This window comes from Mobula birostris, chromosome 6 (genome assembly GCF_030028105.1).
Source record: "Mobula birostris isolate sMobBir1 chromosome 6, sMobBir1.hap1, whole genome shotgun sequence".
Lineage (NCBI taxonomy): Eukaryota > Metazoa > Chordata > Chondrichthyes > Myliobatiformes > Myliobatidae > Mobula > Mobula birostris.
In genome coordinates this window covers 45,035,269-45,048,500 of record NC_092375.1, presented here as the reverse complement: position 1 = coordinate 45,048,500, position 13,232 = coordinate 45,035,269, and positions in this window count along the sequence as shown.

Here is a 13,232-nt window from a genome sequence, read left to right as displayed (position 1 = left end):
TGGTGCTGCATCGGCAAGTTGGCGGTGCTTGGAGGTTCATGGCGGGGAGAGTTTCTCCCTTCTGCCGCCTGCGTGAGATTATGAGTCTATTGGGACTTTGAGACTTTTTTTTTACCGTGCCCATGGTCTGCTCTTTATCAAATTATGGTATTGTTTTGCACTGTTGTAACTATATGTTATAATTATGAGGTTTGTTCAGTTTTAGTCTTGGTTTGTCCTGTGTTTTCTTGTGATATCATTCTGGAGGAATGTTGTATTATTTTTTAATGCATGCATTTCTAAATGACAATAAATGAGGACTGAGTGTCCTCATAACTTAATCTAAAAGTTGTGAGCTTCTGTGGTTCAGGAGCTGAATATATCTGTCAGAAGTTAGCATCTTGTTTGGTGAAGAACTTTGCTCCACCCAGCATATCCAATATGTGCTCAGCTGAGGGCAGAATAAACTTCTCTCACCTCAATGCATTATTCAATTTTGCTAGATCAACACAGATCCTCACTGTGCCATCTGAGTTGGGATCAGGAACAATGCCCACACACCAGTCAGTCGGTCAATTCACTCCAGTCAAGTGCCTCCATTCTCTCAAGTTCAGCTCTGTTCATCAATGGGACTGGTATGTGCCTCACTGTAGTCAGAGTGTCACTCCTGGCCTCAGTTGGATAAGGTGCTCTTTATCAGTACTCCGAGGCCTGTGGACAACACTGAGTACTTCTTCTGCCACTGAACATTGTTTAATGAATCCAACCTTGCAACGAGGTTCAGCTTCTCAATGGCATGTCATCCCAGTAGTGTTTCTCATTTTTACAGATGGAAGTAGTAAACATTCCTTTCACACAGTGCTTACGTTTCCCTGGCCCCTGAAGCACAGCACTTTCTTCATTGGGCTCAGCATAATGCCTATTTTTTTCATCAGCTTTGTGAATAGACATTCAGGGATGGCTGTGACATCTGCCCCAGTGTCCATTTTGAGTGTCACAGCCACATTTTGCTAATGAACTGTAGTACAACCAGCTTGTCTATTTGAATCTAGAGCCCCACAGAAACTCTCTCTTCATCAGAATCATGGTCTTCTTTGACTTTCTGAAGAACTGTTTTTGAGTGACACTAGCTTTTATAAAAACAACTTTATTGCATTGGAGGCATTCCTCTTCTTGTGCTGGACAAAGCACTTTGAAGTGGAATGCAGACTTGACGCTTCTCCTGCAGTTAGACATTTTACCTGCTCTTTGTTCTGCTTGTCTGTAGTGTTTGAGATGAGCTCTACTGTCACCTCTTTCTGACTGCACTTTGTTTGTACCCTTCTTTTTGCACAGCTTCTAGCTTTACCCCAGCATCATTTTCATGCCCAAGTTCTGTCTGTTGCTGGTGAACATTCTCACTCTGCTTGTAATAATAGCTTTCTCTGGTGTGAGATCTGCCTACAACTGAAGTCTCACTGACAATTTGGTGTCTAGTAGCCTGACAACAAACCTGTCTCTAATGAGCTCAACTCTCTGATTTCCATATGCACAGTTGTCTGACAGGAAATACAATGCTGTGATTAAGTCATTTACACTTTCATCTGGCTCCTGTTTTCTGGAGTTGAACTTTGCCCTCTCAAATATTTCATTTCACTTCCTGTGAAATGTTCTTTAAATTTGTCCGGCACTGTTTTGTACTCCTTTTTCTAAGCATCTGTCAGCCCTAATCCACCTATGATGTCATCTGCATTGTCACCCATGCAGTATATCAGTGTGCTTACCTGATGCTCTTCTGAAGCCCGAGTGAGATTGCTTGCAACCCTAAACCTCTCAAAGCATCTGTGCCATCTCTTAAAGTTTGCTGGTTTAGAGAAATCAAATGTCTCAGGTGGCTTTATTAGGTAAGTAGATATCAGTATTGCAGGCATTTGCTCCATTTTCCTGTTTGTTTGTTTGTTTGTTTATTATGTTATTTATTTGGACCACAAATGTCTTCTTTTCTCTCTTTGAGAGTTTGACTGACTTCTCTGCTGCGTCCGTGTCTCTGTGCACTTCCCCAGGCTAGTGGCACACAGAGTATTATAATGTATCGACTTTAGGAGCAGCCTGAGGCATTGCCTACCAACCCTGGCCAGTTCTCAGCTTAGCCTCATGGTGCATAGAATTAACAAATTAAGTCTCTGGATATTTTTCACAGGTATACGCAAATAAAAACAGTCTTACTGTAAATTCTTTCTGGTTGAGGATCTCCTTTGGTCTGTAGCATCAATTCATTGACGGTCAACCACTTCTGTCACCATGTTGTGTTTGATACTGAGGGAAAGTGCAGAGACACCCGGGCGCTAACCTTGCAGGATATTCAACTGAACTTTATAGATAACTCTGCTTGTACATGATGTGAACTCCTCCCATGTGGGGGTAGCTAACTGAGTGATATAGGAATAACCCTATTAACAACAGGAAATCACATCCAACCAATCCACAACCATCACACAATTCCATGTTCAAATGCTCCATAACTGAATTATATCTGCCCTTCCTTATTCCCTGATGCTACTACCTCGACCAACGCTCCATCCCTGATGCTGCTTCATTTCATAATATTTACCCCATCACCAAGGCCGCTGAATGCTATGATCCCAGCATTTCCATCCCCTGCTATGAACACTCCCCAACCCAATTCTGGGCCAAGTCCTCCTTCGTCTACCTGAATGACCTGTTTCTGAATTTCCTCACACAAGGCCTAACATGCATGATGGGTGGTACTCTGTGTGTGTAACAGAACTTGGTGAATAGTAGAAAATTTCAGCAAGCTCCACATGAAGCACTACCTTCCTGCATTTGCCCCATCATGAAGGAACTTTCAGACCTTCAACTTCATAGCTTCCCTGCCATTGAGATTTCATTCATCTTAGTTTTTGCATTAATGGCTAAATTAATATTTTGACGAAAGCACTTTGTTAAGTCTGTAATGGTTTTTAAAGATTTTATTTTACACATATTCTGGTTCATTTTCTTTACTCAGCCACTAATATTTAATATTAAATGGCAGTCTGTAGTGAAGTGCATTATGAAGCAAATACTATTTCAAAGTATTTCCATGATGCAATGTTGGCCTATTTTACAGCTATGCAAACCAGAAACATACACAAAGAACGGATGTCTTACAGTCATTTTTGGTTGCATTTCTGTACCAGAGAAGAGAAGTCAGCCTTGAGACTTAACTAATTTGATTCCTCTTCCTAACAAAATAACTTGTGAAACCTATCCTGCACATGCAGTCTCCAAGCAAGGGAGTCACCATAAACAGAGCTGGGAACGTCTGTATGTACGTTTATAGAAAGGCTGGCTTCTTACAGGATTTGCACGGTTCTGGAAAGCAGGCAATCAGAGGGAGAAGACTGCTCTCCATGTGACTGCTTTTGATTATAGGTTGGCTTTAAGCAACATCGATTTTGATTACTGGTTGTTATCCCTATTCAAATCAGGCTGACTCAGTCGTTCTGGTTTGCTTAAGCGAGGCTGTTACCAAAAATGGATGGCAAAGATGGAAGCAACATTTGTTAATCATTGTGGCTATTTTGATAAGTGTTTGTTAAATGCCATAACATCAAGCTTTGAAACTTAGCATTACATTGTTCTGACAATCTTTATGCACTTATTAATCATCACACTCATCAGAACACTTGGCTATGGGGAAAGGTGAATATTTGTAAAACATGAATTAAAGTACTGGTTGATACTGGTGCACCTACATTTGTGATGTATAAACAAACCTATAAAAACCTTCACTGTAATTTTATTCTAACTCTGAGGAAATGCTATTGGATATTTCTTTACTAGAAACTTCTTCGTTGCAAATGACCTCCAAATCCAGATGACATTCTAACATGACTATGATACTTCTCTGTGTTTTGATACAATATCAGCTCTTCATATTGCAAGGATCACTCAGACACTGCCAATAATCAAACCAGCAGACAATGAAAAACGTTACAGAATAACAAAATGGTTACAGCAAATGCGTGTGACTGCCAAAATCAAGGTTACCTCATGAAAGCGAAACTGCAGCATCCTCTCTCTAAATTGCACATATCGCAAGATTGCTATCAATCCTCAAATGCATCTATCTCACATCTTGTGTTGAGGCAATCACATTGTCACTTATAGAATGCATTATGGATGTTGCTTAGAAAGGCCATGGAGTAATTGTGAAAATTAAATTCTTGGAATAGAGCATTTGGTTGAAAATAAAATCCACAAATGTGCAACATGTCAAGCAACCATAATGTAAAACCTGCAAGAACAAGTTATAGAATTACCCAGAGCCAAGGAATATTACTGGTGTTAATTTGTGCAGCCTTACACTCTGGTGATATTGTAGTTCTAATTGTTATCGTCTGTAGTGTTTCACTGCAGTAGATATTCTCAGTGAAATCCATCACCCCAAAGCTTTATGGCTTTGCTCTGTTAGATGTCCACAAAGTAATGGGTCATTAAGTTAGAGAAATGTACAACATGGAAATGGGTCCTTTGGCTCCCTGAGTCGATAGTGACGATCAAGAACCTATCTTTTCTTATTCTCCCCATACTCCCATCAACTCATTTCAGATTCTGTCTTTCACTCCCACAGTGGCCAATTAACTTACCAAACCGCATGACATTGAGATGTCTGAGAAAACCTAAAATGCCTAAATGACATCAGCAGTTGGATAGTGTTCAGAATTCACCATCTGAAACCACACTGGGCTGAAAAATGTCTGTCCTTGTTCACTAATAGAAGAACTAGAGCTTTGTTTTGAGTAGTCAGAAACAAAGCTACTTAAAGGGCTGATCTCCCTAAACTTTCATTTGTGGCCAGACTGCTGCACACCACTCTCCCTGCTCACACTGAACACTGATCATGCAGCAAAATCACATTCAAGTATATTGTCATGGACATGCACACCCAGGGTATAAATGCCATAAAAATCAGCTTCTTGCTGCAGCATAGTACACTACAAAACATGACAAACATAAAATAGTCATAGTCATACTTTATTGATCCCGGGGGAAATTGGTTTTTCTTACAGTTGCACCATAATAATTAAATAGTAATAAGACCATAAATAATTAAATAGTAATTGTAAATTATGCCAGGAAATAAGTCCAGGACCAGCCTATTGGCTCAGGCTGTCTGACCCTCCAAGGGAGGAGTTGTCAAGTTTGATGGCCACAGGCAGGAATGACTTCCTATGACGCTCTGTGTTGCATCCCGGTGGAATGAGTCTCTGGCTGAATGTACTCCTGTGCCCAACCAGTACATTATGTAGTGGATGGGAGACATTGTCCAAGATGGTATGCAACTTGGACAGCATCCTTTTTTCAGACACCACCGTCAGAGAGTCCAGTTCCATCCCTACAACATCACTGGCCTTACAAATGAGTTTGTTAATTCTGTTCGTGTCTGCTACCCTCAGCCTGCTGCCCCAGCACACAACAGCAAACATGATAGCACTGGCCACCACAGACTTGTAGAACATCCTCAGCGTCGTCCGGCAGATGTTAAAGGACCTCAGTCTCCGGAGGAAATAGAGACGGCTCTGACCCTTCTTGTAGACAGCCTCAGTGTTCTTTGACCAGTCCAGTTTATTGTCAATTCGTATCCCCAGGTATTTGTAATCCTCCACCATGTCCACACTGACCCCCTGGATGGAAACAGGGGTCACCGGTGCCTTAGCCCTCCTCAGGTCTACCACCAGCTCCTTAGTCTTTTTCACATTAAGCTGCAGATAATTCTGCTCACACCATGTGACAAAGTTTCCTACCGTAGCCCTGTACACAGCCTCATCTCCCTTGCTGATGCATCCAACTATGGCAGAGTCATCAGAAAACTTCTGAAGATGACAAGACTCTAAAACTGAAATCAGCACAAATTATACAAAACTTGCATGACAAAAGAAACATATGAACATTAGTGCAAGTTGAATGAAATGTAATCTAAAGTAGAATTACGGTTTCTTGTCAGTTTAAGAACCTAATGGCCGTGGGGAAGAAGCTGTTATTGAAACTTGAGGTGTGGGCCTCCAGGCTCCCGTACCTCCAACCTGAAGGCAACAATGAGAAGAGTGCACGGTCAGGATACAAGGTTGATCCCCAATGATAGGTCCTACCTTCCTGAGACATCGCCTCTTTAAGGTCTTCTCAGTGTGTGGAAGAACTACACCCGTGATGACACTGGCTGGTTCCACACTTTCTGTAGTCTCTTGCATTCCTGTAATTTGAAGTTTCCATACCATTCTGCAATGCTTTCCACTGTATGTCTGAAGATGTTTGAAAAAGTCTTCAATGACATGCCAAATCTCCTTAAACCTCTAAGAATGTTGAGATGCTGGTGCACCTACTTCATGGTTGCATTTACATTCTGGTCACTGAACACATCCTCCGAGATGCTGACACACAGGAGCTTGAAGTTGCTCATCCTTTCAATGAGGACTAATGCATGTTCCTGACTTCCTCTTCCTAAGTTCACAATCAGTTTCTTGATTTTGATGACACTGAGTGTAAAGTTGTTATTGCAACGCTACTTAACACCCACTGGATGCTGTTTTGTTTAACACAACATTCTCTGTAAACCCTAGAGACAGTTGTGCATGAAAATCCCAGGAGATCAGCAGTTTCAGAGGTACTCAAACCACCCCGTCTGACACCAACAATTATTCCATGGTCAAAGTCTCTTAGATCACTTTTCTTCCCCCATTCTGATATTTGACCAACAGAACTGCAGGTCTATGTCTGCATTCTTTTACGCACTAAGCTGCTGCCAGGTGATTGGCTGATTAGATATTTACATTAACGAGTGGGCAAACCTAATAAAGTGGCCACTGTGTGGATATCTGTAACATATCCTAACAACAGGAGGCTCTGCTGACAACATAATTGATCCCTATTACCAGACTCCAGCCTGGGTAACTCTATAGCCTCACGGCACCCCAGACTACTGAGACTCACTGTTCTCCCCAATGACGGGGTGAAAAACAGTGGAGAAGCATTGCACAAGGAACTGACTTCATGCTCTTGTGGCAGATGACAGCAGAGTAAAAGTGCCTCATGTACAAAGACAGTCATCTTGTGCTTTGTGCTGCTCCACAAGCCCTACGGCACATTTGGCTGACTGGCCACGGTGAAGTAAGCATGAGGGAATGAGGGATGTAAAACATGAGAAGAATCTACAGTCAATTAAAAGGTTTCACACACCAGCAGTGCAAATGGAATAAAAACAGAATATCTGATTACAGATGAAACTTGCTGAAAGATTGAATCAAAATCTAATCTTGTGTAGTTCTTGTGCTTCTTCATGTGGGCTGCACCCTGATACTGTTCCAGTGCCTGCCACCAGTCTCCTGGGACAGTCCTCTTGTGATACCCAGGATGGTCAGCTCCAAACAGAGATACGTACCAATGCGCTTGACTGCAGTTCAGTAGAGTAGACTTGGATATTGCGTGAGAGCCAGCAGTTGCAAGAAAAGTCCTGAACTTTGGAGGCCAAAAATCTCAATAACCACATTCCATTAATACCGTCTGACCTAAGTAAGCATCAAGTATTGCCTAGATCACACAACTGTCTTCAGAACCTCTAGAACCCTGCAAAGCCCAGCAATAGATCTTCAAAGGTGACTCCTCTGCTCTGTGATGAAAACAACAAAGACCTTCACTGCCATCTCTGGGAATCCAACTGATGCTGTTCAAGGTAAACTCTTCCACAGTGACCTAGTGGATTTGGACCTGCATTCACAGATGCCCATACAATCCCCACTTCCTCATCTCCCTTTCCATTCAGGATTTCATAATTCAGCTATAGGGACACTGCTTAAAGCCTAGAAACTGTTCCATGCCTTTTCTGGCATCAAAACAATTTGGATCACTGTAATGTCATTTAATAAATTTCCAATTCACTCACAGCTTCAATTGTGAGATTCACAGAATGGCATTGCTTCGTTTCCCTGCATAATGCTGTGCGGAAACTTATTAATTAATTTAACTTATTATTAATTTAGTGTGGCAATCACTATCAGCTGTCAGCATTTAATCCCCACCATCGTTGCAGTCTGCTCTTCCAGCAATACACCCCAATGCATGCAACACCTTCCACTACACTGAAGTGTTGTTACCCAATGAATGGACAGTGCAGATGTTGTAGGGGGTTCAGTCATCCTCCACACCGGGGTAACTAGCAGAATATCAAACTCCTCAGTATTAAGTTGGTTCAGAAATGACTCAGTTATTTTGAGATATCTAGCAAATTTCTGCAGATGTACCACGGGGAGTATTCTGACCGGTTGCATCACCCTCTGGCACTGAGGGGTCCCTGTACAGAATCGGATAAAAGGCTGCAGGGGTTGTAAACCCGTCCAGCTCCATTACGCTTCCCAACCATTGACAACATTATTAATAGGCGATGCCTCAAGAAGACAGCATCCATCATTAAGTCTCTCACTAACCAGGACATGCCCTCTTCTCATTGCTACCATCAGAGAGGCAGTACAGGAGCCTGAACATTCAGTATTTTAGAAGCAGCTTCTTCCCCTCTGTCAGCAGATTGCTGTATGGACCATGAACCCATAAACACTACCTCACTTATTGCACTGTTTATTTATTTTTTTAAATTTCTTGTTGCATCTTATTATAATTTTTATGGGTTACACTGTACTGCTGCCACAAAATAACAAATTCCATGGCACATGTCAGTGATAACAAACCTCAATATTTCCTACTTTGATAATAAATTTACTTTGATTCTGACTGGCTTAGATTTGATCGTATATTGTTCTCTTTCATCAGTTACAGTCATAACTAGATCTGATAACATTAAAGAGAAAGAACAACTCACAGTCACTGTTCCTGGTGCTGAGGTATCTCAATCCTTGCGACCCACAGAGAATGCTGGAGGAACTCAGCAGGCCAGGCAGTATCGATGCAAAAGAGTAAACAGTCGACGTTTCGGGCCGAAACCTTTCAGCAGGACTAGCATTTCGGCTAGCATTTTGTGTGTGTTGCTTGGATTCCCCACATCTGCACATTTTCTCTTGTATCTCAATCCTTTTCTCCTTATCACTTCTAAACTTAGTAGCACCTGGATCTTTTTGTCTCCAAAGATTCCCATTAATAAAGGAGATTCCGCCTGGCCTTTCATCACTTACAATTTTTCACCTCAGTATTGTGTTTTCCGCACTTTTATAGACAATAGACAATAGGCGCAGGAGTAGGCCATTCGGCCCTTCGAGCCAGCACCGCCATTCACTGCGATCATGCCTGATCATCCACAATCAGTATCCAGTTCCTGCCTTATCCCCATATCCTTTGATTCCGCTTTTGTAAAACCATTACAAACCTTTGATTGACTTTTGTAAAACCATTACAAACATCCTCGATACCATTATTGTGCCACTTCTAGAGAACAGAAGACCGAAAGAGGCCATTTAGCCATTTACTAAAACAAATTATCTTATTTCAAATATCAGTCATTTTCTAATAGCCTTAACACATGGTTTTCATTGTGATTAACTTACAACATCTCCTCAGACAGTGCAAAGGGCATGTGGTAAACCATATATATATGTTGTAACTGGGTTAACTGTCTGGACACGCCCCTCTGCTGTCTGCCCCTGTGGCTCCTTCCACAGAGTCCTCTATAAAGGTGTTTCGCCTTGCCCCTCCCCCTCAGTCCGGGGGCAGACACTCACCATGGAGGTCATATTGTACAGCGAATAAAAGCCTTTCAGTCTTTTGGAGTTATTGAAGGTGCTTCAATTTTGTTCGCTGTACATTTTAAAGCATGGAACATGCACTGAGACCAGACAAATTAGATTTCGATCCTCAAACACCTGAAGCTGGAAATGCTTTCGAGCTCTGGCTGGCCTGCTTCGAAGCGTACCTAGAGGAGATTAAAGTGACCGACCCCGTAGAGAAGCGTAGAGTTCTACTCTCCAGGGTCAGTCCATGGGTCTACTCGCTGATCAGTGACCAGCCGAGCTACGATGGTGCGACGAGTGCACTCAAAGGACAATACCTGCGGCTGATAAACAGCGTCTATGCTCGGCACCGCTTAGCGACTCGGCAACAATGCCCCAGGGAATCAAGTGCTGAGTTCGCCCAGGTCCTACGGACGCTCGTGCGGGCCTGCAATTGCCAGGAGCTGACGGCGGCACAGCATGCAGAGCTCCTAGTGAGAGATGCCTTCATCACAGGGACCAGGTCAGTGTATGTGCGCCAGCAGCTGCTGGAAAAAGCCGATCTTACCCTAAGTTCGGCAATTGAGCTGGCTGATACGTTGGAGGCTGCTCTGCACAACTCCGAGGCTCTCCAGGCACGCAATCAACCGATGGCCTCATGGGCGCCGCAGACCCCGCAACCCGCCGGCGAATCAACCTCGGCTGCCGCCAGTCGTGAGTCCGCGAAGTGCTACTTCTGCGGACTGGAGAAGCACCCCCGGAAATGCTGCCCGGCCCGACAAGCTACCTGCTCCAGCTGCGGAAAGAAGGGCCACTTTGCCAAGGTCTGTAAGTCAAAACCGCGAGCTGGATTGAGCAGCGCCGCGTGCAAGACGTGGGGGTCGCCATCTTCCCTGCACACCACCACCACATGCGAGACATGGGGGCGGCCATCTTGGTCGGTGCTACCTCGCACCGCCTACGACCAACAGGTGGGTGCTCACGAGGCACCCCACCGCGCCGGACCAAGACAGTGACTCAATTCTGGCCTCCGTGACCCTTGACCAAAGCGCTCCCCACCAGCTTGCAAGGTCAATGATGGACATCCTGGTGGAGGGGCGCAGGACAAGCTGCCTGTTTGACATGGGCAGCACGGAGAGTTTCATCCACCCGGACACGGTGCAGTGTTGTGGACTCATGATACGGCTGGTAAGTCAGAGGGTCGCCATGGCTTCCGGGTGATATACAACAGACATCCGGGGGGGTTGTGTAGCGACGCTAGTGGTGCAGGGCACAGAATATCAAGACGTTACATTACTGGTCATACCTCAACTGTGTGTCCCGGTGCTATAGGGGCTCGACTTCCAGAGCCACCTGAAAGGCGTGACAATGGAGTATGACAGGCCCCTCCCACCAATCACTGTCGTAAATCCCCAGTTTTGTAGAGATATGTCACGTACCCCACTACTGACCACCCACACACACCGACCCGCACATCCCACCCAACACCATGCCAACTGCCACACTACCGACACCACTTGCGGCCTCTCCACCCTCAGGATCCCTCCCCCACTGCTGTTCGCCAACCTGACCCCTGATTGTAAACCTGTGGCAACTAAAAGCAGGAGGTACAGCACGGGGGACAGAGCTTTCATTAAGTCGGAGGTGCAGCGGCTGCTCAGGGAGGGGGTCATTGAGGCAAGCACAAGTCCTTGGAGGGGCAGTTGGTGGTTGTTCGGAATGGGGAGAAGAATAGGATGGTCGTGGACTATAGCCAGACCATCAATAGGTTCACGCAGCTCGACGCGTACCCCCTACCCCGCATTGCGGGTATGGTCAATCAGATAGAACAGTACAAGGTGTACTCAGCCATAGACCTAAAATCCGCTTACCATCAGCTCCCCATCCGCCGGGAGGACCGCCCTTACACCGCCTTCAAGGCGGATGGCAGGCTTTATCAATTCCTGCGCATCCCCTTCGGTGTCACGAATGGTGTATCTGTCTTCCAGAGGGCAATGGACCGGATGGTGGACCAGTGCCAACTGAAGGCCACGTTTCCATATCTGGATAACATCATATCTGCGGTCACGACCGGCAGGATCACAACAACAACCTCCAAAAATTTCTCCAAGCGGCCAAAGCTTTCAACCTCACCTACAACAAGGACAAGTGTGTGTTTGGGACCACCCGACTTGCTATCCTTGGGTGTGTCGTAGAGAACGGAGTCATTGGCCCTGACCCTGACTGTATGTGCCCCCTGTTGGAACTCCCTCTTCCCAATACCCTCAGAGCCCTCAAAAGGTGCCTGGGCTTCTTTTCATATTACGCCTAATGGGTCTCTAACTATGCAGACAAGGCCCGCCCCCCGGTCAAGTCCACCACATTCCCCCTTTCTGCCGAGGCCCGCGCAGCCTTCAACCGCATAAAAGGGGACATTGCCAAAGCAGCAATGCATGCGGTGGACGAGGCCATTCCCTTCCAAGTAGAGAGTGACGCCTCCGACTTTGCACTGGCTGCTACCCTCAACCAGGCAGGAAGACCAGTGGCGTTCTTCTCCCGTACCCTTCAAGGCCCTGAAATTCGGCACTCCGTGGTGGAGAAAGAGGCCCAGGCCATAGTGGAAGCTATTAGGCACTGGAGGCACTATCTTGCCGGCAAAAGGTTCACCCTGCTAACTGACCAGCGCTCAGTCGCATTCATGTTTTGCGGAGCAAAATCAAAAATGATAAAATTCTGAGGTGGAGAATCGAGCTCCCCACCTACAACTATGACATCATGTACAGGCCTGGGAAGCTTAACGAGCCCTCCGATGCTCTATCCCAGGGAACATGCGCCAGAGCGCAGATCAACCGGCTATACGCCCTACATGTAGACCTTTGCCACCCGGGAATCACCCGGCTTTTCCACTTCGTGAAAGCCCGGAAACTGCCCTACTCTCTTGACGAGATCAGGATGATGACCAGGGACTGCCAAGTCTGCGCAGAGTGCAAAGCACACTTCTACCAACCCGAAAAGGCACAACTCATCAAGGCCTTTTGAGCGACTGAGTGTTGACTTTAAGGGCCCCCTTCTCTCCACCGACCGCAATGTGTACTTTCTTAACATTATCGACGAGTGCTCGCGGTTCCACTTCGTCATCCCCTGCCCCGACACCACTACCACTTCAGTTATAAAAGCCCTGCGCAAGCTCTTCACTCCGTTCGGATACCCATGCTATATCCACAGTGACAGAGGGTCCTCGTTTATGAGTGACGAGCTGCGCCAATACCTGCTGGCTAGGGGAATTGCAACCAGTAGGACCACAAGCTATAATCCCCGGGGGAATGGACAGGTAGAGAAGGAGAATGGCACAGTGTGGAAAGCCACACTCTTAGCTCTCAGGTCAAAGGGACTGCCGGTCTCCCGCTGGCAGGAGGTCCTTCCCGAGGCACTCCACTCCATCCGCTCCCTGTTATGCACAGCCACCAATGACACCCCTCATGAGCGGCTCCTTCCTTTTCCCAGAAAGTCGACCACTGGAACCACCCTACCAACTTGGCTGATGTCCCCGGGGCCAGTGTTGCTCTGGAAATATGCGAGGAG